The sequence below is a fragment of the Saimiri boliviensis genome, chromosome 9 (genome assembly GCF_048565385.1).
Source record: "Saimiri boliviensis isolate mSaiBol1 chromosome 9, mSaiBol1.pri, whole genome shotgun sequence".
Taxonomy (NCBI): Eukaryota; Metazoa; Chordata; class Mammalia; order Primates; family Cebidae; genus Saimiri; species Saimiri boliviensis.
In genome coordinates, this window is record NC_133457.1 from 19,618,059 (window position 1) to 19,645,653 (window position 27,595).

General features: G+C 39.7%; 1 protein-coding gene across 5 annotated transcripts in view; it reads left to right on the plus strand.

Moving 5' to 3' along the window:
• The window catches only part of KCNAB1 (potassium voltage-gated channel subfamily A regulatory beta subunit 1), a 352,698-nt gene that overhangs the window by 169,882 nt on the left and 155,221 nt on the right, over positions 1 to 27,595 (plus strand). The gene's annotated exons all lie outside the window — the stretch shown is intronic.

Sequence of the window (27,595 nt, forward strand, 5' to 3'; positions counted from 1 at the left end):
GGTCTTTTTACATTGATATGTTAGCGCTCTTTATTTAAAAATTATCTTTTTAGATATCAGGTGGAAGACAAAATATATTTTCCCAGAAATATTTAGTTTATATATATTCAAGTGTATTTAGTTTTAGAATTTGTGCGTTAAAGCCCTTCCGGATTAATATCTAAATTCCAAATTTCTTCTAAAATTTTTATAGTTTTATTTTTTGCATTTAAATTCCTGATCCATTTGGAATATGTCTTTCTCCCTTTAAAGGGAAAAGAACAGTTCCCATTGTGGCAGCACAGAGCTAGGGAAATAGAAATACAGAGTCAAGTGGTCAAGTGGACTAGCTATGCCATCGATAGGGAAACTTCTCTGACCAGTGGATTTATCTCTCTGGCTCTAAGCTTTTTGACAAATGAATATGTTGATGGAATGATGCTGTGGGCTCCTCAACATCAAGGACTTGGACGAAGGAGCCACCTTGGAAGGGCCTTCTCTTTCCTATTGGATGTTACTTGCAGCATGAGCTTGAGTCATATGGACCTTGGGGCAAAACCTGGCTTTATCCTTGTCAGTTGTGATGAGTTGTTTTATCTAAGCCTAAATTTCTGTATCTGTGAAAGTAAGGACAACAGTTCCAACACATCGTGGTTGTTATGAGTTAAATGAGAAAAAGTGTATGATTTTTCCTGGCACGGTGCCCAGCATCTAAAAGCTGCCCAATAAATGTACGTTTACTCCTTGATTTTCCTTTGTTTTTTTTCCCCACTTAAGTTTTTTCTTGTACCGATAGAAATCAACCCTGGTTGGAAATTACAGTGCCAGCTTTCTGCTTTGGCCTTCTCACAACTTAGCCCTTTCACCCACTCTTTTCTGGTATTTGAGGCCCTGTCCTCTATACACATCAGAATTCACTGTGGAATCATGTGGACTTTAATGTGAACCACTAAGCTTGAACCTGAAATTCCGCTTGGATTTCCCCAACCTCAGGCTTTCTGGTTTCAATACTGTGACCATTGCACTGGTTCCATGATCATTTCCTTGACTGCAGCCTTGCCCTTCTTTCCCAAATACCCGCTAGAGCCTGCTGCTAAATTGGTCTTCCAGAAACAAATTGGATCCCATTGCTTTCCTGATTAAAAGCTAAAACACTAGTAGCTTTGCATGAGAGACAATGTGCTCCATGACTTCCCTCCTGCTTGCATCTGGAGCCTTTGGTTGTTTCTGGATTTCCTGAAAACACTATTCATTTTCAAGTCTCTGTAACTTTATCCTTGCTATTCCTTCAATCCAGGATGCATCTTGCCTTATTCTTTATTCTAGAATGCTGATTCCTCAAGAGCCTACTCCAGCTTCCTCCTCCTCTCTGTGTGTTTGCACATTCTTCCCCTCTGCCTCTGTCATTACCTTGCTTTTACCTCTGCCTTTAAGCAAGGAAAGTGTCTACTCCCTCCTTTGAGTTGCCACTTTATACGTGATACCTCCATTACTCCTCACACGGTATGAAATGATTTCCATACTTGTTTGGTCTTCTCTTGACTGTGAGTTCCTTGCCATGAAGACTATAGCTCTATTTATTCCTATTGCATGTTGTAGTACATATTAAACAGTAAAGTTATTTGTTAAAAGTATTAATCCATCAATATCCAGACACTGTCTAGATTTCCAGGTAAGAAAGTAATTGTGTTAAGATTTCTGGGCTCTGGAACATATCATTTTTAGCTAACACTGAGATACTGCGAGAAAGAGCTTTCATTTTTCTTTTCGTTATCAACATTTCACCTGTCATTTGGTATTTTATGACATGAGCTTATAATAAAACAATAATAAATCAAAACTGTGCTTAGAAAGAGCACAATACTCTAAAAAAAAAGAGTACTAACTGTCAAAGCAGTATTCTATAAAGTTGTCTGAGTTTTTTTGTTTGTTTGTTTGTTTTGCGTTACACAGATATGAAAATAATAGCTTAAAGTCCCTTTGGCTAACATTGTGCATTTTATATTTTACTGTGAGATGTCATTTTTGTGAAGTTGATTTTTGTTTATCTGCTTGGAAGTAAAAAGTCAGAAACATTGGTACAATTTTAGGAACTATAATTATTGGTCTAATTTAATTTTTAGAATCTAGAACATATTTAAGAGTAACAGGCCAGGAACGATGGCTCATGCCTGTAATCCTAGCACTTTGAGCGGCTGAGGCATGCAGATCACTTGAGGTCAGGAGTTCGAAACCAGCCTGGCCAACATGGTAACATAGTTTCTACTAAAAATACAAAAAAAATTAGCAAGGTGTGATGGTGGGCACCTGTAATCCCAGATACTTGGGAGGCTGAGGCAGGAGAATTGCTTGAACCTGGAAGGCGGAGGTTGCAGTGAGCTGCGATTGCACCACTGCACTCTAGCCTGGGCAACAGAGTGAAACTCCATCTCAAAAGAAAAAAAAAAGAGTAACAATACTTTTAACCATAATGCTAATATCATGGCTGTTACTGAATCAGTTTCATAATGTGTGGGGAATAACAACCAATATTCTTTCAAGCTAATCTACAGGCCATAACTCTAAACAGCACCTAGAAGAGAATTTGGAGTTTAATTTTGACAGCCCATGAATTGTATATGTGCAGAATGGCATGGATTAAGGACATTTGGGTGCTGATTTTTATACTGATGAAAAATTAGACTGATGTATTTGTACATATGTGATCATGACAAATTTCCAGTTACAAACCTGGAGATGCCATTAAATTGAAGATTATAAAGGAATATTCTTTCTTTTGAACAAGTGCTTTACCTTGAGAAAAGAATACAAAGAGCAGGAAGGAAGGATGGACACCCACTTGGGCAGCCCAGTTAGCTGAACCAGTTGTGGAGTTGGATGAGTTGCTACATCACAGCTCAGTAATACCCAGATCCGTAAGCAAGTTTCACATGAGAAATCCAAAGACTGCAAACTCAAAACAAAATTTTTGTGCTAAATGCAGATTAGATTAGAGTTATATGTTTGTAGCTGCTTGAAGTGCAAGGACTAGACATAAGATCTATTGAAAATGCTATTGTAATGTGCAGAATTGGTTGGCAAGTAAAAATCAGAGTGTCTAAAGTTATTGCGATTACTGTCACCTTATTATCCCAACTTTTTACCTTTGCTACCAGTTTTACTAAGTTTAATGTAATTCACGTGGCATTTAGATGCACAGACATTATTCAAATCATCTGTTTCTACCTGAGAGACCAGTAACTCCTCCTCTAGAAATAAAGTTGCATTATATACAAGTGAGATAAGTTGGAAATAAATCATCACCTGAGAACACTGAAGTTGGGGAGGGTTGGAGTGAGGAAATTGCTATTTTGAGGAGTAGGGGGCTGGCGGCTTTAGCACTATTTGCCAAAAGAGACTGGAGCGTTTCTCATAAGAATCAGAGAGCTGAATAATAATAATTTAACTCGCTTTCATGTTCTTTTTTCCCCCACTTTTTTCTTTTTGCCTTTCGGTATCTTTCTCCTCAATACCTCCATTTTTCCTATTCTCTTATCCTTCCCTTTTCATTTTCCTTTTTCTTCTTCTTCCTCCTCCTGAAGCCAGAGTTCACTTTGCCTAGAGGCACCAAGTGGGCACTGCCTTCTCCACCGATGAAGCCCCTTTGTAGAGCCATAGTACATCCATTCAGTGTGTGATGGTACATTTCACTGCGTGTGGTTAATAGTACATTTCACTCTATTCTGGAACCTTAAAGGAAATCACAGTGAGTGTAAAGATCACAGTTTCAGAGTTAGACAAATCTGGATTCAAACCTCTCCACTTAGTATTTGTCACTAGTAACCTTGGGTAAGTTATTACTCAGCTCATGTGTGAAAGGGAACAGTGACCCCCACCTGAAAAAATGATTGTGACAATTAAACACAATGATAGATTTTAATATCTAACTTAGCAGTAAAGCATGCTTGATGAATACTATTTTCTTTCTTTATGCTGCATCACATTCAAGTGTTATCTATTTCTCTGTTCTAAATACTGCAGTATGAACTAACAGCAGATCCTATTGTTAGGGAATTTATAGTATGGTGGAGACGATGATGTATATACAAGTAACAACGTTGCTGATGTATATACAAGTAACAATGCTGCAAGCCACTGGGTGGTATATGCTGCTGGCCTCCAGAGATGAGGGGATGGTCCAACTCTCTGTGCCCCTTCCCGCACTGCCTGCCTCAAGGAAGGATTCAAAATCTGGTTGATCAAGTTCCAAGGCCACATCAGCCAGTTTGCTGGGTGTTCAAAGGTTTTGCATATGGAGACATAACTCTCTTTTCTTCCTTTTGGGTTGAAAACAATGGCCCACTTTCCCTTGGGAAGCCAGTCATCTTATACTTTCTTTGGCATTTGCACATTATTTCATTTCATTAAGCATCCCAGAGTGTGGTAAATTTCAAGTTTAAGTTTAAGGGAGAGAAAACAGGCCCATTGGGTTTCTATCCCTGACCATGTTCCAGCTTCCAGTTCCCATGATTCTGCTTTGAGAGTGCCAGCAAACCACAGCTAGCAGTGGAGACAGCATTCTCCCTCTTGCTTATCTCAGTGAGTCACTGTCCTGTGCCTGTATCTCCCTTGGCACCTGATGAGGCTGTGGCCAGGTGGGCAGTGTGTCACAGGCAGGATTGGGGTGCTCCTGGTCACCTGAGCACAATACGGCCTCAACACCACCAAAATCCCAACAACACTGCTCACACGTATCTTTAAAAACATACAGTCAAAGTACTGTGAAATTCCCGAGAAAGGCAAATTATATCCAGCAAGAGGCATGGTGAGGGTTGAGTAGGAAGCTCAGGTTGACAGGTGAAGGCAGGAACTTGGCCTGAGGTCAGGGGTATGAATGATCCAGTGATTCTGGTCCACACTAGATGATTGTGAAGTTTCCCCCGAGAGGATAGAAATGTGGGCTTAATAGGATAGTCTGGGAGTATGCATGGTATCTACATTTTAGCAAATAGTTAATAATGTTTTGTTCCATAGCCATTCTTTTTTGATATCCTGAAACATAAGGACTATTTTATTTACCTTTCAGAATAGAGTTTGCAGCAGTAAGGTCTATTCTTAGTGTGCCCAGTTGGGATCCAACATAATAACACACACACACACACACACACACACACACACACTTAAATTAGTGCCTACTCTGTGTTCATTTATGATCTTTACAACAACCCTGGATAGTGACTATTACCCCATTTTACAGAGGAGGAGTTGAGGTTTAGAGAAGTGAAGTGATCTGCCCAAAGGTGATAAGTGGCAGAACCATGGTTCAAACTTCAGATCTGTGGCTTCAGTGCCTATGTTATTGTGGCCTGTCTCACAACTTTGCCTACTTTAATGCATGCAAAGGCCAGTCTGTTTTCGTGATAATAATACCTGTGTCCATTGTCTGCTGATTGATTACTCAGGCAGGCAGCAGGGCACGTGCCATTGAGTTTCCCCATAACAGTCAAGACTGGGCTGAGTGGGTACATCCTCTGGCCATTTCACCTCTGTGACCTGCATGACCAGTGGAGGGGGAGGGGGCTCACATGTCGTCTAGGGATAATGAGCCCCACTCCTGGCTTCATGTGTGTTTTGTCCTCCCTCTGTGTGAAGTCCCAGAAAGAGGTGGTGCTGGAAGACAGGATGTCCGGTTCATTCCTTGTCTTTTCTGTCACATTTCCGTGTCTGTGCACTTGCTCATGATGATAGATCATAATATTTGCTCAACTTCTCTCTCAAGATGATCATAAAGATCAAATATGATTATGGATATAAAAACAACTTCTGAAGTTCAAATGCTAGTATTATGGTTTGTGTCAAAGAGAAATTGGAGGAGGCATTGTGTCTCAATATTAGTAGCAGAAGCATTTCTGAGGGATCCACAAAGAATCATACATAGCTTTTTGCCTGGATATCAGCCCTAACCTTCAGTATCCTTTCCTAGAGCGTAGTGGAAAAGCCCTCTTGACTAGAATTTAGTGCAAGTAAAAGGAAAAACCCAGTGGAAACTGACTTCTTGATAAGCTGAAAAAATAAAATCCCCAAAGTTCTTAGCAGTGACACAGGTTTCCTTCCGAAAGAGAAAAAAATCATTCTACTAAATGCCAGATTTCCACTACACCTCTCTTCAAGTGGCAGAAGCATTGAGACCACCACAGTGCACCATTCTTAGCTGCAAGCACATTTCCTAAGCATGCCAGCTGCAAGATCATGGCAGATGTGTCTGAGGTGCGCCATGGCAGATGAACCCCTGGTTGTATCTTACCCTGCACTTCACTTTGGACCATGGGACCAAGTTTGGGGGCCATCACCCATCCTTCCTAACCATCTTGAACAGTGCTGACACTGATGTCTGCTGACCACCTCCTTCCCTTTCCAGATGGTTTGTCTTTCCTGCTGTCTTGGACAAGCTGATCTGAAATAAACAGCCAATGTAGGGATTTTGCAGGCAGAATCACCACCTGTGTTTTCAATGGACCTGTGATAATCTCAACCAATCAGTCAAATCAGGAGGAGAGGAAATGGGCTTTGTAATTTGAGTGCCTGCCCAGACTTTTGTTGCTGTTTCTTTATTGGCCATCTTCATTGCCAAGGCAGAGTTGTATCTTCCCTAAATATAATGGCAGGCTATTCCACTGTTGTTGTTGTTTCTTCCCGAAAGTATTAGATTCTCCCAAGAACTCCCACCTCTACCACCTCCAAAGTTAAGGTGAGTAATTAGAGAAATGTTGGTTTTATCAAATGACTATCAAAGGAAAGAGACACTTGCTTTATATAATACATTGGTCTGGAAAATGTAACATACTTTTACATTTAAGTATTTTTATGGAAAATTTATTTGTTTGAAATGCACTTTGAAATCTCAATGACAGAACAAAAAATACAAAACTTTTTTGTGATGTAAAGTCACTATTTATTAATATAGATGTATAGATATTGATATAGATGTTAGATTCTCTTAGAGTAGCATACCTACATTCATGGAAAATTTGTAGCATCAAAAGCTACAATAACCCTCAATTGAGGGTTATTGACCCTCAAATGAGAGAAACATACAAAATAAAACCCAAATCTAGACAATGAGTTAAGTTCTTTTGAGACACATAAGCCTATCAGACTGCCTTTCAAATTTTCCAAGAAAAAGCAATAGCACCAGTACCATGCTGTTTTGGTACTGTAGCCTTGTAGTATAGTTTCAAGTCAGGTAGTGTGATGCCTCCAGCTTTCTTTTTTTTTTTTTTAGGATTGTCTTGTCTATATGAGCTCTTTTTAGGTTCCATATGAAATTTAAAGTAATTTTTTCTAATTCTGTGAAGAAAGTCAATGGTAGTTTGATGGAAATAGCATTGAATCTATAAATTAGTTTAGGCAGTATGGCCGTTTTCACAATATTGATTTTTCCTATCCATGGGCATAGAATGTTTTTTTCATTTGTTTGTGTCCTCTCTTAGCTCCTTGAGCAGTGGTTTGTAGATCTCCTTGAAGAGGTCCTTTATATCCCTTGTAAGTTGTATTCCTATGTATTTTATTCTCTTTGTAGCAGTTGTGAATGGGAGTTCACTAATGGTGTGGCTCTCTGTCTCTTATTGGTGTATAAGAATGCTTGTGTTTGCACACTGATTTTGCATCCTGAGATTTTGCTGAAGTTGCTTGTCAGCTTAAAGATACTGTGGGCTGAGATGATAGGGTTTTCTAAATATACAATCATGTCATCTGCAAACAGAGACAGTTTGACTTCCTCTCTTCCTATTTGAATATCTTTATTTCTTTCTCTTGCCTGATTGCCCTGGCCAGAACTTCCAATAATATGTTGAATAGGAGTGGGAAGAGAGGGCATCTTTGTCTTGTGCTGGTTTTCAAAGGAAATGCTTTCTGCTTTTGCCCATTCAGTGTGACACTGGCTGTGGGTTTGTCATAAATAACTCTTATTATTTTGAGATATGTTAACATCAATACCTAGTTTATTGAGAGTTTTTAGCATGAGCACTGTTGAATTTTATCCAAGGCCTGTTCTGCAACTATTGAGATAATCATGTGGTTTTTGTCATTGGTTCTGTTTATGTGATGGATTACATTTATTGGTTTGCATTATGTTGAACCAGCCTTGCATCCCAGGGATGAAGCCAACTTGATCATGGTGAATGAGATTTTTTATGTGCTGCTGAATTTGGTTTGCCAGTATTTTATTGAGGATTTTCACATCAATGTTCATCAGGGACAGTGGCCTGAAATTTTCTTTGTGTGTGTGTGTGTGTGTGTCTGCTAGATTTTGGTATCAGGCTGATGCTGGCCTCATAAACCGAGTTAGGAAGGAGTTTCTCTTTTTCTATTGTTTGGAATAGTTTCAGAAGGAACGGTACCACCTCCTCTTTGTACCTCTGGTAGAATTCAGCTGTGAATCCGTCTGGTCCTGGACTTTTTTTGGTTGATAGGCTATTAATTACTGCCTCAATTTCAGAACTTGTTATTGGTCTATTCAGGGATTCAACTTCTTCCTGGTTTAGTCTTGGGAGGGTGTATGTGTCCAGGAATATATCCATCTCTTCTAGATTTTCTAGTTTATTTGCATAAAGGTGTTCATAGTATTCTCTGATAGTAGTGTGTATTTCTGTGGGATCAGTGGTAATATCCCCTTTATCATTTTTTATTGTGTCTGTTTGATTCTTTTTTTTCTTATTAGTCTGGCTAGTGGTCTATTTTGTTAATCTTTTCAAAAAACCACCTCCTTGACTCCATTTATTTATTTTATTTTTTGAAGTGTTTTCTTGTGTCTCTATATCCTTCTGTTGTGCACTGTTCTTAGTTATTTCCTGTATTCTGCTAGCTTTTGAATTGGCTCTTGCTTCTTAGTTCTTTTAATTGTATCGTTAGCATGTTGATTTTAGATCTTTCCTACTTTCTTCTGTGGGTATCTATTGCTTTACGTTTCCCTCTAAACATTGCTTTATCTGTGTGCTAGAGATTCTGGTACATTGTGTCTTTGTTCCCATTGGTTTCAAAGAACTTATTTATTTCTCCCTTAATTTTGTTATTTCCTCAGTAGTCATTCAGGAGCAGGTTGTTCAGCTACCATGTAGTTGTGCAGTTTTGAATCCGTTTCTTAATCCTGAGTTCTAATTTGATTGCACTGTGGTCTGAGAGACTGTTTATTATGATTTCTGTTCTTTTACATTTGCTGAGGAGTGTTTTACTTTCTATTATATGGTCAATTTTAGAATCAGTGTGATGTGGTGCTGAGAAAAATGTATATTCTGTGGATTTGGGGTGGAGAGTTGTAGATGTCTATTAAGTTTACTTGGTTCAGGGCTGAGTTCAAGTCCTGAATATACTTGTTTATTTTCTGTCTTGTTGATCTGTGTAATATTGACGGTGAGGTGTTAAAGTCTCCCACTATTATTGTTTAGAAGTCTAGGTCTCTTTGTAGGTCTCTAAGAACTTACTTTATGAATGTGGGTGTGCCTGTATTGGGTGCATATATATTTAGGATAGTTAGCTCTTCTTGTTGCATTCATCCCTTTACCATTATGTAATGCCCCTCTTTGTTTTGTTTGATCTTTTTTGGTTTAAATTCTGTTTTATCAGAGATAGGTTTGCAACCCCTGCTTTTTTTTTCCACTTTCCATTTGCTTGGTAAATCCTCCATCCCTTTATTTTGAGCCTCTGTGTGTCTTTGCATGTGAGATGGGTCTCCTGAATACAGCATGTCAATGGGTCTTGACTCTATCCAATTCGCCAGTCTATGTCTTTTAATTGAAGCATTTAGCCCATTTACATTTAATTTTAATATTATTTTGTATGAATTTGATCCTGTCATTATGATGCTAGCTAGTTATTTTGCCTGTTAGTTGATGTAGTTTCTTCATAGTGTCTATGGTCTTTACAATTTGGTATGTTTAGCAGTGGCTTGTACTGGTCTTTCCTTTCCATTGTTAGTGCCGTCTTAGGAGTTCTTGTAAAGATGGCCTGGTGGTGATAAAACAGATATATAGACCAGTGCAACAGAACAGAGGCCTCAGAAATAATGCCACACATCTACAACCATCTTATCTTTGACAAACCTGACAAAAATAAGCAACGGGGAAAGGATATCCTATTTTATAAATGGTGTTGTGAAAACTGGCCAGCCATATGCAGACACTGAAACTGGACCCCTTCCTTACACCTTATACAAAAATTAACTCAAGATGGATTAAAGACTTAAACATAGATCTAAAACCATAAAACCCCTAGGAGAAAACCTAGGCAATATTATTCAAGACATAGGCATAGAGAAAGACTTCACAATTAAAACACCAAAAGCAGTGGCAACAAAAGCCAAAATTGACAAATGGGATCTAATTAAACTAATGATCTGCACTGCAAAAGAAACTATCATCAGAGTGAACAGGCAACCTACAGAATGAGAGAAAAATTTTGCAATCTATCCATCTGACAAAGGGCTAATATCCAGAATCTACAAGGAACTTAAACAAATTTACAAGGAAAAAAAACAACCTCATCCAAAAGTGAGTGAAGGGTATGAACAGATACTTCTCAAAAGAAGACATTTATGCAGCCAACAAACATATTTTTAAAAGCTCATCATTACTCATCATTAGAGAAATGCAAATCAAATGAGATACCATCTCATGCCGGTTAGATGGTATCAATGAGATACCATCTAGTAACAATCAATGCCATCTCACGTCAGTTAGAATGACAATTATTAAAGTCAGGAAACAATAGATGCTGGAGACAATGTGGAGAAATAGGAACACTTTTACACTGTTGGTGGGACTATAAATTAATTGTACCATTGTGGAAGACAGTGTAGCAATTCCTCAAGAATCTAGAGCCAGAAATACCATTTGACTCAGCAATCCCATTACTGGATATATACCCCAAGGATTATAAATTATTCTACTATAAAGACACATGCACATGTATGGTTATTGCAGCACTATTCACAATAGCAAAGACTTGGAACCAACCCAAATGCCCATCAATGATAGACTGGATAAAATGTGGCACGTATACACCATGGAATACTCTGCAGCCATAAAAAAGAATGAGTTCATGTCCTTCACAGGGACATGGATTAAGCTAGAAACCATCATTCTCAGCAAACTAATACAGGAACAGAAAACCAAACACCACATATTCTCACTCATAAGTGGGAGTTGAACAATGAGAACACATGGACACAGGGAGAGGAACATCACACACCAGGGCCTGTTCAGGGTTGGCAGGCTAGGGGAAGGATAACATTAGAAGAAACTCCTAATGTAGATGACAGGTTGATGGGTGCAGCAAACCATCATGGCACATGTATACCTATGTAAAAAACTTGCATGTTCTGCACATGTACCACATAACTTAAATTATAATTTAAAAAAAGAAAAAGAAAAAGAAGTAAACTCAGTTTTTGCCACCTTAACCACACTATCAATGCTCTAAATTCCGTTTAATTTGCACTGCCATTGAGGCCTGACCCATGTCATTCAACACTTGCTCGCATGCTGTCATACCCCCGTCTTGCTAGTGTTGTTCTCAGATCCCAAGTGGCCTCTGAGCTGTCAGATGAGATCAGGGTTTATTGTCCCTGTGGTATGTGCCATGGTACTACAGAGTGCTGCATCTAGGCTGTGTCCATAAAATTCTATTTTTATTCTGCTACAAAGGAATATAATCCAGTAGTTCTCAAATGCTTTGCTCGCAACCATAGAAAAAAATATAGAAATTCATTTAAATGGTGACCTAATACAAACATACATATACATATTATACCATAAACCAGAGTTTCACAAAACAATAATTATCTTTATATATGGGATGAACTTTGAGCTCTGATATTTTCTATTCTATTCCATTTTATTCAGTGACCTTTTATTCTATTTTAATATACTAGATGTGACCTTTAAGATAGATTTCATGACAAACTAATAGGTCACAACTATCAATTTAAGAAATGGCACTTGGAATATGTCTGGAAAGATTTATCCCCAGTCTGGAATGGTTGATCCCCTGCCCACACCAGAGCCACTTCCTGACAACTTCTCTCACCTCCCACCTACCTCCATGCTCCCAGGTGAGCTTGTGCTACCTTTGGCTTCATTGTGGATACTACTTGGAATGCCTGGTGCCTTCAATAATATTCTGTCCCCAGCAAACCTATGAATGGCAAAGAAAATGTGAGTGTGGAGGAGCCACATTTCCTTTCACATCTGCATTTTTTCCCCCTCTATGCCACCTTCACCACAGGTGGTGTTAGAGGTAGACTACACTTTAGGGATCGGGAGACATAAAAGGAATTAAGACGTTCAATTAGAAAAGTTGATCAATGCAAGCTTCACTGACTATTATCTTAATCCAAGGGAGTGCACCAAAGGAAGTAAAGCTCTTCACATGGGGTCTTTTTATAGACAAACCTCAATGCCTAGCCATGGCTTCCATGACACACCATACAGTTCCCAATTCCAAGTTAGTCAGCCTGTCCAGCAGACCCCGAGAGCTTTTAAAAATACCCATGCACAGAGCTGCACACCCAGAGATCAGAGATTCACATTGAACTGGTTGGAAATGGGGCTTGGGTGTTGGAATTTTTGAAAGCTCCCTATATATTTCTAATGAATGACCAGGACTAAGGAACACTGGGATTGATTGACCTGACTGGGGAACTTCAAGAGGAAAGTTCAGTGAGGGGGCTGTAGCCTGTAAGTTTCATTCTTTTCAAGGTGTTCTCACTGCCCCTGAGGTGCATAAGCATTTTTCTTGATCACATAGATGGGAGCTATGGAATTAGACACACAGATGCTCTCCCTAAAACAATCATTAGAGTCAACAGAATTTACCTACGTGTTAAGGAAGAAAACTGTCATAGGTAACATAATTTGCACAGACCATCTCATTATTATAAAAAAAATTGTATTAGCCTTTCTACCCTCACCTCCTCATTCAATCTCTACGTCACAGTCTGGGAACCTAGATCTTCCTGCATAGAATGGATTTTAATTATATAATTCTCTAGTTGTTTCAGTTTTGAAGTATAGTCTTCTCTGTATTTTAGGGTAGTGTTTCTGCAATTTTAATATGCAAAGGAATTACCTAGGTTCTTGCTGAAATGCAGTTTCTGATTCAGTAGGTCTGAGGAGGGACTCTGGATTCTGTATTCCTAATCAGCTCCCAGACGGGGCTGATGCTGCTGGTCTACTCTTTGAGTTTAGGCCTTAAAACAGATTGGCTTCTGGCCACAGATCCCCTACCTGACTACTATAAGGAGGTAAAAAGCTATGTGGGAGTTTGTGATGGTTCCATGTAGTATACTCAGAGACCTGAGGTCGAGGGAGAGGGAGGATTGCTCCTCTGTCTATAGAGAAACTTCTTTCAGCAAATTGGCCTTCAGAGTCAGGGCCTTTTCAGCCTCCCCAGCTTGTGGGAGGGTATGGGGCTTATTGGAAAGGCCCCAGTTCTCACTGTAGCTGAGACCTTCCCTCTTTGTCTTCCCTTGGCTAGTTGACTTTGATCTTGGTTCTGATAACATCAAAAGCATCATGGTTTAGGCACCAGCATATTTAGGATTGGAGAGTTTAATAAACCCAGGGAACAATCACCAGTGGCTACACAAAAAGCCTACTTCTTTATAGTAGCACCATAACAGCTAATTTCCATAAATATAGCAATCAAGAAATACCAAGAAGTTAAAGAAAACAAAGAACAGGAAAATGTATATTGCTGCTTCTTACTAGAATGTGAAGATCTGATTTGACACATTTAGCTTTCTCTTGATTTTTTTTTTTTAACAGTTAAGATCCTGGCTAATTTAGTATATTGCTACTTTCCTACTCAGTAATTTGCTAAAACCATAATGTCTTGATTACATCTCTTCTTTCTTGATAATCAGTCAGTCTCCTATCTGATAAGGATCTCTTAGCAGCACAGCCCTTCTCCTTTCAGTTCTTTCAATGGAGCCTGCTTTGGCCACAGATACCCAACCCCCATAATGTCTTTTTATCAGGGAGCTCAATATCACTATCATTTGAGCTCAGCTCTTTCTGACTTCCTAAAGGATCTATTAGGATCATAAAGGACAGGATCATCTCCTTCAACAAAATCAAACACAGTCGTCTAAGGTCCTCTCTAAGGAAAAGGGGAGAAATTTGCCTTGCAACAAAGAACTGCTCAACTTCTCAGCACTGATTTTTTATGCTCTCTTCTCTCCTCACCTGCTGAGAGCCATTTCTCTGTTCTGAAAGCTGTTACCGACCACCTACCCCTCACCACAGGTCTTAGATGCTGAGTACCTCCCTCTTAACATACTTGCCATGTGTGTAACCATGGATGAGCCTACAATCTGCTCAGTGCACAGCTGAGAGAAGGTGGGAATATTTAAACAAGGCTTTACTAAAAACTAGAGCAGTGAATCTCAAACTCATATGTCTAAGAATCCCTGGGAGGATATTAACCGCTTTAATATCAGATAGTAAGTTCTTAAACCCAAAGATTCTGTTACAGTGGGCCTGGGATGGTTCTGAGTGATTCTCAGCAACATGGTCCAATGATTACATTTTGAGGAATACTAGCTAAGAGATTTTTTTTAAATGAGGATTAAAAATAAAAAGAAATAAACTGTGAGAGAATAGCATACAACTAAATAGGATCAGTTTGTAAGTTTGTGCTCTGAAGCTCTAAGATCCCATTATGTCCTATCTCCAGGAAAGTGAAAAATCTACCTCTTGGGCATCCATGCATATGCATGGTACCCTAGAAGGTATGTCCTCTTCCTCCCAGAGTTCACATTCTAAATAAACAAAACAAAATTAAATGACCCTAAGCATTCTCTCCCCAAATAACAACAAGCTGCTTAAAATCTTTTCTGGAATGAGAACTACTCATATAAACAGACAAATAACATTGTTTTATGTACTTGCACTTCAATTGCATGCTGTGTTCAGCAGGCAGTGGATCAGATTCAGGAGGCTTTGTGACTTTCCCTTTCCTAGAGACAAAGGTGAAAAACTGATGTCTACACTAATCACGTTTGTTTTGGGATGAAGGAAATACATTGACATTTTAGAAATAGAAATAGAAATAAATGTACCATTTTGAAGTTGCATTTAATTTAGTTTTTTATTGTGGTCCTAGATTCTATAAGTTTAGCATATAATTGAAAATAAGGAAATACTCTATTTTTGTTCAAATATAATCTTAATACAAGGAAAAACTCAAACAGCCTTGAATTTTAGATTATGAAACTTGAATTTAAAGCAGATTGATAGATTTGTGGCTGGTATCTCTGAAGTTAACATTGTATTATGACCTACAAAGCAAACATGTTTTAGTTTGAGGGTGTTCCATTTGAAAACCTGGATTTAAGGCGATGAGAATGAGAAAGGTGTTTGTATGACTACATTTGGCTCAGACAAATTCTACTGGATGCAGGGCTGATAAGCTGGCCCGTGTGCTATAGCAGAGCATTAGCCTTTTAGGTGTTGAATAGTGAGGACAGATGGAGGGACAGGATAGTAACTGGGACTTTAGTGGTTGGGGACAGCTTGAGGCAGAAACTCTTTCAGAAGCAATTATTCAGAACTGATTCAGAAGTACAGTGTTCGAATATTTTCCATCAGCCACAGTTTGTACTAGAAACAGGAGAAGAATGATACATTCCAGCCTGTATATGAAAGAAGAGAAGGAAAAAAGAACAAAAAGAGAAAGCAAAGTAAATCAATGAAGATATCATATGCTGTGCTACTGAAAAGCATCTCACTATAGAACTACTGAATTGAAATAAATACAATGTTGCTCAGCCTAATTTTGGGAGCCATCTCATGGTTCTAAAGAAACAAATGGGAGGAGTACAAGCTTAAATTAGATGAACATTTAGCATTTACCTGAAATCACAACAATATGTATTCATGGCTATCATGGTCTGATGTGCAAGTTTTGCGTGTTCATACAGTTAATAATATTTTTTGGAGTAGCTCCAAAAAATATAAACATTTTGGAGCTACTTCAAAAAATATAATTGACTATGTGAACATGGAAAACTCTTCTATCAGACACCTAAAGGGAAATAAAGCAAATTAAATACAGCTGAAGCCCTATTACTTTTGAACTCACAGGAGAAAAACTCAGAGGAAATAATGTAGTTTGTATGTATGAAGTACTGATGTATATGTGGTTTATAACAAGTATGATAATATGAAAGTCCACAAAGAAAGAAATTAGCAGAAGCATCATGTCCCTGAACAAATAAGGAATAGCTACACCGCTAAAGAGACTGGTGCCTGTTGGCCAAGATTTCAGTGCAAATCATGACATTATCTCTTTATTGCTTTATAATCAGAAGAAAACTAATTACGTACCCATTTTTCTTTCCTAAAAAGCAAGTATCATAAGCTTCAGGTTGGTGTGAGGATTAAATTCAATAATATGTGCAGATGTCTTATTTTTAATAAGTAATCAAAGCTAGCTACAATAACCATAAAAAGTTAAGTAGTGAAATATGGAAGAGTTTAGAAAAAAATGCAGAAGTTGATTAATTTTATAGAAATGTTTATTTTTCAGTTATAGCCTTTATATTTATTTATCAGATGAGTTTTCAGCAGGTATTTTTCACACATCTTGCTCACCCAGTTCTTTTCAGCATGCCATTGTCAAAAACTTATGAATAGAGTGATATTAAAGCAATAGAATGAACCCACCTGCCTTACTGAGATACTCAAAGAGAGAGAGAGAAAACCTAAATGATAGTATTTTCTTTTCGCAGTGTATTTGCTTATAAGTTATTTCTGGTGTGTGGTGTAAATATATAAAGAAAAAACCCTGAAATATAAAACATGTATTTATTAATTTATTACCCTTAAGGTTAAAAAAGGTAACACAAATTTTAATTAGTTTAAAAGATTTTTAAAAATGAAAAAATGTTTTAGTCTGAAGTACCAGATAAAGATTCTGATCTAATATTTGTGATGAGACAAAGGAAACTGTAGAGAAAAGAAAAATAGAGCAGCCAACACTGAAATAATCCCAGGAGAAATGAGATCACTGGTTACGTCTTAGCTGAAAATGCAGTTTTCCACCATGAGAATCATCAGCCCTAACAGATGACTTGACAGCATTATTGCTTGCTGCGTGAGGAAAACGTTATTTCTGAGCTTGTGTCCTCTGCAGACTCCTGAAGATGCTGAGAAGACACCTGTGTCTTTTTCACATGGATTTGCCATTAGTGAGAACCTAAATCACTGGAAAGAGCTAGAGAATCAGCAAGTTTGGACTTCCTCAGTTCCATGTTATAGAAATGTCATTCACCAGTTAGCACATTTTATATGGAAATGTACCCATTATAGTATTTTATTGCCCCTATGAGAAAATAAATCAAAACAGTACTTAAAGAATCTGGAGAAGCCCAGCCATCAGGTTGTTTCATAGACTCACATTGCAGTTAATTGGGAGAGCTTGTTCATAATTTCTGAGTGGTATTTTTCTTCCAAACATCATTTTTAAGCTCTTCAAAGTTGTACCCTTTAAACTTTCTTAAAATTTACCCATCTTTGTATACTTCAAACTAATTTGGTGCTTCTGTGAGTTTCCCGTGAAAAATTCTCTAAATCCACACAGTATGGATCTGGCAGGGCAAAATCAATGAAACCAGAAATGGGGGGATTATATACAAAGATTCTTGTCCATTCTTCATTCATTTTTAAATTAGGAAACACATACAAATCATCTAACAAGGTCCAGGCATTGTTCTACACACTAGAGAGATAGGGAGAACAGAACACACAGGACCCCTTTCTACTATATGCAAGCAAACAGAAACAGACACAATAAAATACATAGGCTAGGAGATATGAAGGAAAAAACACCAAGCAAAACAAAGAGTTTAGACAGAAAGTCACAAGAGAGTGACTTAGATAGGGTGGTTAGTGTGGCCTTTTGGAGGCTGTGACATTTCAGCTGAGGCCTAAAAAGGAGGAGCTAGTAAATAGTGAGTGGAAGAGCATCCAGACAATGAGAACAGCATGTGCAAAGGCCGTGAGTTGGGAAAGAACTTGGCTTGGGTGCAGAAGAAGCAGACAGGCAAGGGTCTGTTGCAGCAGTTAAGGCGATAGACACTAGTGATCAGATCAAGGTGGTGGGAGCAAGGGTTCAGGGCAGTGGGTGGAGATATGTTAGGAGTGGGACCGACATTTCTTGTCAGTGGATTGGGCATGAGAGATTGAGAAACAGGACTCCACCCAGGTTGCTAGCCTTAGATGTGAGGATGGTGGTGCCATTTACTGAGTAGAGGAACAGGTTTTCGGGGAAACTTGTGTTTCATTTTGGACATGTAAGGTTTGAGATAACTGCATGACATCCGAGTGGAGTTATAAGACAGTTCCATAGCTGTGTGTGAAGCTCAGAGTGGGGAGTGCTCCAGTCTGAAGAAATAACTGAGAATGATCAACCTAAATTCAATATTGTTATTGAATCCATGGGAATGGATGTGATTTCCCAGGAGGCACATATCTAAGATTGAGGCCTGTTTGAGTGACTATAAAGAAGCTTCTATACATGGTACCCATGGGTACCTTGATGGATCTCTCCCTTCCCAAAAGCTCGGCTGAATACTTACTATTTAGGAAGAGTCCTCTGGATCCTCTAAAATTCTTCTCTGGACTTAGCCAGGCTGCTGACTGTATTTTGATGCTGCACCTGAATGCAGAATGGCTTTTATTAGATCATGCCATCAGCATATACTGAAGAACGTTATGAGAAATCATGCAGAAACATCCTGGTGTTTAGTAGCAGGGGGCTACTGTTTCCCTCACTTCACAGGGTTAAACTGAGACAGGAATTTAAGGAACACATGCTTAGTTATGCAGCTTCTGAATTTTTAAACCCTTTATTAGATTACATCAACTAAGAGAAATGATAATCAGTCTAGAGTTACCATTTAATTTGTCCTTCTGAGATTATTTAGGGGTAAGTGGAAGAAAAAAAAGTAGAGCTATCTGGAGATAGTGCATCCACATATTCCCACCACTGATGGACTGCTACAGACACTGCCCTTCCAGTCTCTGGCCCAGCCCTATGTTGGAAAGTCGACCCGTAAGCAATGCAGTAAAACTCCCAGAGGAGGTATTAGCAAAGTTCCCTGTGTAAATACCTGTCTGCTTCACAAGTACCTTCTAATGAGAGGAAGATAATCAATAGCAATGAGGCAATAGTTGGTCACCCTCCACCTTACCACTTCTACTTTAAATTCTCCAGCTTGCATTTCTTTTTCTCCTCCTTATCCTTTAAGACAGGGTCTCACTCTGTCACCCAGGCTGCAGTGCAGTGGCGCCATCACACCTCACTGTAGCCTTGACCTCCTGGACTCGTGTGATCCTCCCACCTCAGTCTCCTGGGGAGCTGCAACCACAGGCAAACACTACCACACCCAGCAAACTTTTTTGTACTTTCTGTAGAGATGGGATTTCACAAATATTACCCAGGCTGGTTGTGAACTCCTGGGCTCCGGCAATCCACCCACCTCGGCCTCCCGAAGTGTTAGGATTACAGGTGTGAGCCGCCGTGCCCAGCTGTGTTTCTTCTTTAATTTTTATTTTCTACTGAGTTATTTTCTCCTTTCTGTAATTCCTTTTCTGCCCCCCTATTTCCTATGTATGTTTAGCCTACTGGTGTTGTCTAATCTGGATTTTCTTCTTAGCTTAGGACAGATCTTTTTTCCAACTAGTTTCAGAATGCAGAGCTAACTAAGGGTTCTGTTTTACATTTACCAACATGTGTATGCATGACTTGCTATTTTTTGTTATTGTTACCTGTGTCTTTTATCATTGTATTTTGAAAACCCTTAATGACAAGTGATCATGTCAGAATAGCTTTCAGTTCAGTTCTGAGCACATTAGTACAGATGTTTTTAAAATGTCAGATAAATGAGATAAAAAGCTGAGTTGATCAGATTAGTTAAGAGGAAAAGGTCAGGCACAGTCGTTTATGCCTGTAATCCCAGCTTGGGAGATAGAGATAGGAGGATCATTGTAGAGACCCCATCTCTACAAAAAATAAAAAATTAGCTGAGCATGGCAGAGTATGCCTGTAGTCCTAGCTACTCAAGAAGCTGATGCGGGAGGATTGTTTGAACTGACGATGTCATGGCTACAGTGAGCCCTGATTGCACCACTGCACTCCAGCCCTGATGACAGAGTGAGACCCTGTCTCAAAAAAGGAAAAAAAAAAAAAAGAGAGTAATTATTTTCCTCACAGGGAAAAATTCTTCTCCAAGAGAAATGTTCTGAATGTATTTAGATTTTTGTTTAAAGAATGTTTTACTTGACAAGCGAGGTCAGGAGAGGAAAAATAGAATTCTAAATTGCTTCACAGCCTTTGCCTCCTGAAGATGAGCAAGAAATAAAAATAAAGCATTTCAGAAGTTAAGACATAACTCCATGAAAATGTGTTTTGATTCACAAAATTTTCAGGAAAGCATTTCTTGTGTAATGCCAGAGATGCTATATCACAAAATTCTGGTTAACCATTAAATCATATCTTTTTAAATTAAATAATTCCTAGTTACTGCTGTGTCCCTGGCACCATGCTAGGTGCAGGGGCAACCTCTGACCTCATCCAGCTGTTCAGGGAGTGTGAGAGCAGGGTTCAGCAGCTGAGACACCTTGTGTGAAAAGTTTCCTGTGAGGCTTGCACAGGTGTCATGGGAGGGACATAGTGAACGGAGGGAATCAGGCAGACTAAAGGATAGTGCAGTGGGAGAACAATCCATTTTGGGAATCATCCAGTATGGAAAAGAAATGAAAACTTGAACTCATTCAGAAAAATATCATAAGAAAGATCACTAACATTTTTCAAGTAATCTCAGAGCAAATATGATGCTTTGGTCACACTGTGTCTCACACTGAATCCATCAGGGCAGGTAAGCAAAGAAATCAAACATGGAATCTAGTGAACAGAAGAGTTGGGGTGAAGCAGACAGCTCTGTGATAACAAACGGAAGCTCCACATCATGGCGGGGTGGGATGCATGTGAGCTTCTCTGGAATGGACAACAGAGACAGACATGCAGGGATGTAGGCTCTCTTCTCCCGCTGCCTGGCATGCTGGGCTCCGCCCAGTCCTTCAGCATCCACCTGATGTTAATTAAGGCTCCAGTCTCACTCTAATTTAGCACTTACTATCCTATGGTTCATTGCCTCCTAGTTTCTAGTTTCTTTTTACTTTTTAATCTTCATTTGGCATTTAACTGGGAGGGCAAATTTCTGGACTCACACAGAGATTTCTTCCAGCCTGTTTGGAGGTGGAGGGTCCTGAGATCGTGGATGAATCAGCAGAAGCTCCACTCAGTCCCTAAGTCCCCTCACTGGCCCTCCTGACAAATGAAAGGCCTTGAGGTGGGTAAGAGTCTTACCTCGCCAACTGAGCTGTGTGAGACCTGTGACATCTTTACTTCAGGGTTTACTTTTACGTATTCTAGTAGATGTGAGAAACAACCTCAGGTCATTCAGGGTCTCTCCCTTCCTTCCTCTGGGGCAGTCTGTCTTCCTGGGAGAGTCACACAGAGTCAAGGTGAGTTTGGGCTGGGCCATGCTTGCTCCCAGTTGGCCTTGAGTCTTCATCCAGGTCCACACCGCCCTGTCCCACCACTGAGGCCTCCTCAGGCTGCCTCTCAGGGCATGTTCTGAAGTCCCCTGCACTGCCCCGGGACACTGCTGAGCTCTGTGAGGCTGGCTTGGGGGCAGCTGCCCAGGCATCTTGCAGTCATTTCAGCTCAAGCCCGCTGTGAGGCTTGGGGCGGGGTCTGGAGTGGGAGGTGTCAGGGAGTACATTGCGACCATCCTGGGCCACACTTCTACCCCTAGCTCACTCCAGAGTACCTGCCAATAACCCATCTCCTGTGGGCGCCTCCCAGGGACCCACATCAATGTCTACTTCTCTTCCTTCCTCCGGCTGCCTCCCTTTCCCATTGTGAAGACTGTTGTTTACAGGCTGGGAGGATCCTGCTATGCCTGATCAGATTCCTCCAAAGCTGTCAGGTATGCCCAGAGCTCTTTCTCATCAACTCAGAAGATGAACCTCTGCATTCTGTGGTGTCACAGCCACCCTGAGCAATGCCTACTACAGGAATTATAAGGGAGAGAGCCTCAGTGGCTATGTCGTACTATATTGTCCTCACAGAGCTCACACAGTTGAAAAGGACCTTGAAGTTCATCCACTCACCCCCTTGCCCCCCGCCGCCACATTCCTCAGCTGTGTTTAGGCCTTTCTTTTTCTTTTTCTTTTTTATTGTTGCCAGGCTGGAATGCAGTGGTGTGATCTCTGCTCACTGCAACCTCCACCTCCTTGGTTCAAGCGATTCTCCTGCCTCAGCCTCCAGAGTAGCTGGGACTACAGGTGCATGCCACCACGCCCAGCTAATTTTTGCATTTTTTAAGTAGAGATGGGACTTCACCATGTTGGCAAGGATGGTCTCGATCTCCTGAAACTTGTGATCTGCCTGCCTCAGCCTCCCAAAGTGCAGGGATTACAGGCTTGAGCCACCATGCTTGGCCTGGGCCTTTCTACAGTATCCCATACTTTAATGGCAGGAATCTTACTTGGCTCTGGACAATCCCTTCAGTTGCTGAACAGTGCTGTCTTTACCAAAGTTTCCCTGTGACATCTATGCCTCAGGTCTGTCCTTGGGGGTCACACTCAATGGGTGTTCTTCTTGTTCCCTTGATGCTCCTGGCTGCTCAGGCTCCAGCTGACCAGCCTGGAAAGGAAATCATCCCCAACTATAGGAAAAAGGCTTTGGGCAGAGGGTGTCAGCCTGAGCCCACCTGAGCCATTCCTGCTGCCTGCCCTGTTTCCTGGCAGGTCTCTCTGCCTCAGGGATTCCACAGAGTGGGAAGTTAGCTACCTGTCATCAAGCCCATCTGTAGGCTTCCCTTGTGCTGACAGTGCAGCCTCTGGCTTCTCAGCCAGGAGCAGCACAAATGCCTGGGCTCACCCCAGATATCTGACAGAGTGGTCTGGCATTCTATACTCACACATTTGACAAAAGCTCCTTAGATGATTATAGCACATCCCAAAGGAGAGAACTCTGCTATGAGTGATTGTTAAGCAATTCGCCAATTGTAAAATTAAATTAGAAGTGGAGGTAAAATCTGTGCATTCAGTGACAGTTCTTCATTAGCAGCCAAGTGTTAATCTACAGCTTTCGGTCAGGCGAACTGGAGCTTAAGTCTTCATGCTTTCACTGATGCCTACCGTTTCCTTTTCTTTCTCTCTCTCCTTCCTTTTCTCCTCCTCTTCTTTCCCTTCTCAAACATTTACCAAGTTCTTTTATGTACAGGCAGTGAGCTAAGTGCCAGATAGAAAATGATTAATCTGATCAAGACCCTGGCCTTAAAGAGCTCACATTCAGACAAGTGAACATATTAAGTGCTAGAGGTTGAATCAGTTGTCTATTGCTGTGTAACAAATCACTTCAAAAGTTAGCAGTTTCAAGCCACACTGAATGTCTTGCAGTTTCTGCACATCAGGAATCCAGGTGGCTTAGCTGGGCCCTCTGGCTCAGGGACCCTGACAAGGCCACAGTTAAGGTGTTGGCCGAGGCTACAGTCATCTCAGCGCTCACCTGCAGGAAGAGCTACTTCCAAGCTCATGTGACTGTTGCCAGGGTCCTGGCTGGCTTTTGGCCACAAACCTCCCTCAGTTCCCTGCCCCACAAGAGTCTCTCTAGGGAGCAGTTCACAACAGGGGGGCTGGCTTCTAGCAGAGTGAGCAAACCAGAGAGCCAGAGGGCAAGACTGAAGGCAGCCAGCATCTTTTTTTGTGACCTAATCTCGGAAGTGACATTCATTACTCTTGCCATATTCTATTTGCTAGGAGTTATTGGGTCCAGCCCATACTCAAAGGGAGGAGGTTACAAAAATATCTTAAACAAATTGCACTGCAGGAGCCATTTGTGTAACACGTGATTAATGAATACCAGGATGTGGGGGTCTTGGGGACATGTTAAAGGCCCGCCACAGTACAGGTATTGTCGTAATATCTTTAAAGACATTTAAGCCTCGAATCACCTGGCCCAAACACAGCAAATTTAAAACATCAATTACCCTTTAAGATGCCATAAGGAAGGTACGTGAGGAAACTTCCATAGGAGTAAACTAAAGCCCCAAAGAATAAAGATGGCTTCTTATTCCTGTTTCCCTACTTAGCTAAAAGATACACTCAGATGCTGTCTCTAATGGAGAATTGAGATAAACTTCACCAGTCCTGCTTAATCAAGTATATCTCTCAAAGAAAGAAAGAAAGAAAGAAAGAGCGAGAGAGAGAGAGAGAAAGCAAGCAAGCAAGCAGGCAAAAGAGAGAGAAAGAAAGCAAGCAAGCAAGCAGGCAAAAGATAGAAAAAGAAAGAGAAAGAATGAGAGAAAGAGAGAAAGAAAAAGCTGCCCCTATTTAGTTCCAGAAAAAATAAGACTCTACAACTTGCAGTGTATCTGGTTTGACTCAATACGTTTTGTATTCAAGTTTCCAACCAGCAAAATTTGTGACCTTATTAAGAATACTAGTTGATACTCTGTACCCAAAAGCAAGATTTCCACTCCAGAATCTAGTCTATTAACTTGGTTATTATTTATAGTGTCAGAGGAGAGAAAGATTGAATGCATTCCTAATTAGTTGCCTTGGGATATAACACATTTGCAATAATATCAATTGATATTTTAGTGTCTGTTAGACCTGATTTATAGGGACTTGTGTTTCAGTCTAGAAGATTACTCATGTGTCACACCAATGGATCCTGCAGTGCAATTTATTTAAGATTTTTAAAAGTATATTCACACCTACCATCAGTTTTATAGAAACAAATGCAGATTGGAAATATCTAAGTATTTTGTAAAGGACATATGGTGCTTCACCAAAGAATCCACTATTTTAATTTACATAATTTGCTGACCTTGACATGATACCTACATACATAGATTCTAACTCAGTCTAACAAGCATGAATGCAGTGGCCCTTACAAGCCCTCTGAGAGAAAGGTCACAGGCCTGAGACTGAGTTAAGGGAGATGTCCTCATTGCCTGGCCAGTTTCCTCATTGACATTCAACACTCCACTTGCCCTTCTTGCAAAACAAAACACAGTTAGCCTGGCACGTTGACCTACCTGAAAGGTCTTTGTTAATTGAAACGCTGCTGCAAATCCACAGTGGAGTTTTTTTAAGTACAAAGATTTTTTAAAAAGCCAAATCATACTTACAACTTAAAAGTTAGAATTGTATTGCTAATTTTGTGAATGAGCAAATTTATCTTCTTAATCAAAATTCAGTTTGGAAATATTCCATATCATGTTCAGGTTTCTAATATTCACCTACAGCCACTTTTAAGGGACTGAATTTTGAATCCTCAGAGTGTCAGATATTGTTTTTCCTTCCACAACATTATTATTCTAAAGTGCTTGTAATTTCATACTAAAGAAAATGTGACCCCAGGGCTGGGCAGGGTGGCTCAGGCCTGTAATCCCAGCACTTCGGGAGGCCGAGGTGGGTGGGTCACTTGAGCCCAGGAGTTCACGACATGCCTGGAGGACATAGGGAGCCCCTGTTCCTACAAAAACTGAAAAGCAAAAATTAACCAGGCGTGGTGATGTGCACCTGTGCACCTGTAGTCCCAGCTGCTTGGGAGGCTGAGGTGGGAGGATTGCTATAGCCTGGGAGGTTGAGGATATGGTGAGCCATGATCATTCCACTGCAATAATGTCTGAGTGACAGAATGAGACCCTGTCTTGAAAAAGAAAGAAAGAAAGAAACAAAATGTGATTCCAAATGAGAGATTACTAAGAAGAAATACATGGAAACCTGTCATAATGTATCACTTACAGAGGCATGAATGTGAACATGAAAACTTTTTATTCTGCAAGGTCAATTTCCAAAAGAAACAAATCAGATAAGATGAAAGGAGGGATGACAAGAAATAAATTGTTCTCCTTTTTTTTTTTTTTTTTTTTTTTTCCAAGAACTTACCCAAAGTTTAGTTAAAGTTTTCGTTTGACCTCTGCGGGGGCAGAGATCACCCACCCAAGTTGCTGATGGGACAATAGAACCCCACAGAGGGGCGGTGACATCAGCAGTCAGGTACCAATTAAACCCAAGTGCTCTGATTTTTTCCTCACTATGTTTCGTAAACCCAAGAGCTCCGATTTTTCAAATTTAGAAATTAAGCAACTTTCAAAGCTCCCTTTCTCTAGGCTTTCTGTACAAATAATATAATAGAATGCAGCACAAGTTGAAGCTACAATTAACTTGGGGATTTGTCATCACTGGCTCCACAAAATACACTGTGGATTTCTAAATAAACTTTCCTTACTTGCTGCACAAGTTTCTGCAAAAGTGTCTTTTAGTAGCTTAAAAAAGAAAGGCTGGACGAGCAATGTTTCTTTGAATTTTCCAGCAATTGTGACATCCTAAAGAAACAGGTCCAGGTTATAAGAGAGGAACTGTGGTGTCAGAAATACATCCTAAGAATAATTACTCTAGTTGGCTCTGTCTTTTCAGAGTTACAGCAACGGGGAGTTCCTTGAACTTCCCACTCAATTGGCAGATGCCTCTGGCATGTTGTGATGTGGTGGGTGTTTTATTTGAAATGGTGAAGTGAAAGAAACAAACAAAATCTCTATGGCCAAAGTCACAATGAAATACAAATTTATGCATGAGCATGTACTCATATCACCCATTCTCTCTCTTTCTCTTTCTCTCATACACACACACACACACACACACACACACACACACACACACCCCTGTTGTGAAACTCTGGATTATCTTACCAAGACTGGATAGATGTCTGCTGCTGCTTCTTAATAAAAGTGTTAAAAGTTCCCACAGTGAATTCGTTTGCTGGTCAAAAATTGGGCTTATGCTTCAATGGGTAAAAACTTTCAAGTGGAGACGGTTAGAAAAGAAAGTCATAATTTTTGAGCTACAGGAGAAAATTTCTTATGAGACCCTCAAGAATTCAATTTCTTGCTTTTTGTATGGCAATGCAGTGATTCACGTACTAAGTGACTGCATGACATGTAGTACAACATTCTGTTTTTTCTTTATGTGATTCCACCTATTAAAAAAGCCACCAGAGCCTATCTAATGCCTGAAATACTGTTTCAAACTTTTAAATGATAGGGAGTACTAGAGCAACTTTCTCCAGTAGAAGTATAATAAAGCTATATATGTAAATTTAAATTTTCCTATATTTTAAAAGTCAAAAGAAACAAGTGAAACGAATTTTAATAATACATTTTATTTACCCCACAGTATCTATATTGTCATTTCAATATGTAATCATATATAATGATTTAGATACCACATCAATATATCATAATATAAAAGGTATTAATTAAATATTCTATATATTTTTTTCATACTAAGTCTTCAAAATCTGGTGAATATTTTGTACCTAAGGCAAACTCAGTTTGGATGCTAAAGTTTTATCCGAAATCCTTAATCTGTACTTAGACTTCATAAAATTTGCTGTTGAAAAAGTTGATTCATGTTTCTAAGCTGTTCCAGACATAGTTAAAATAATTTGTGTGTAAATTAATTAAAATTAAATAATATTAAAATTTCAGTTTCTTAAT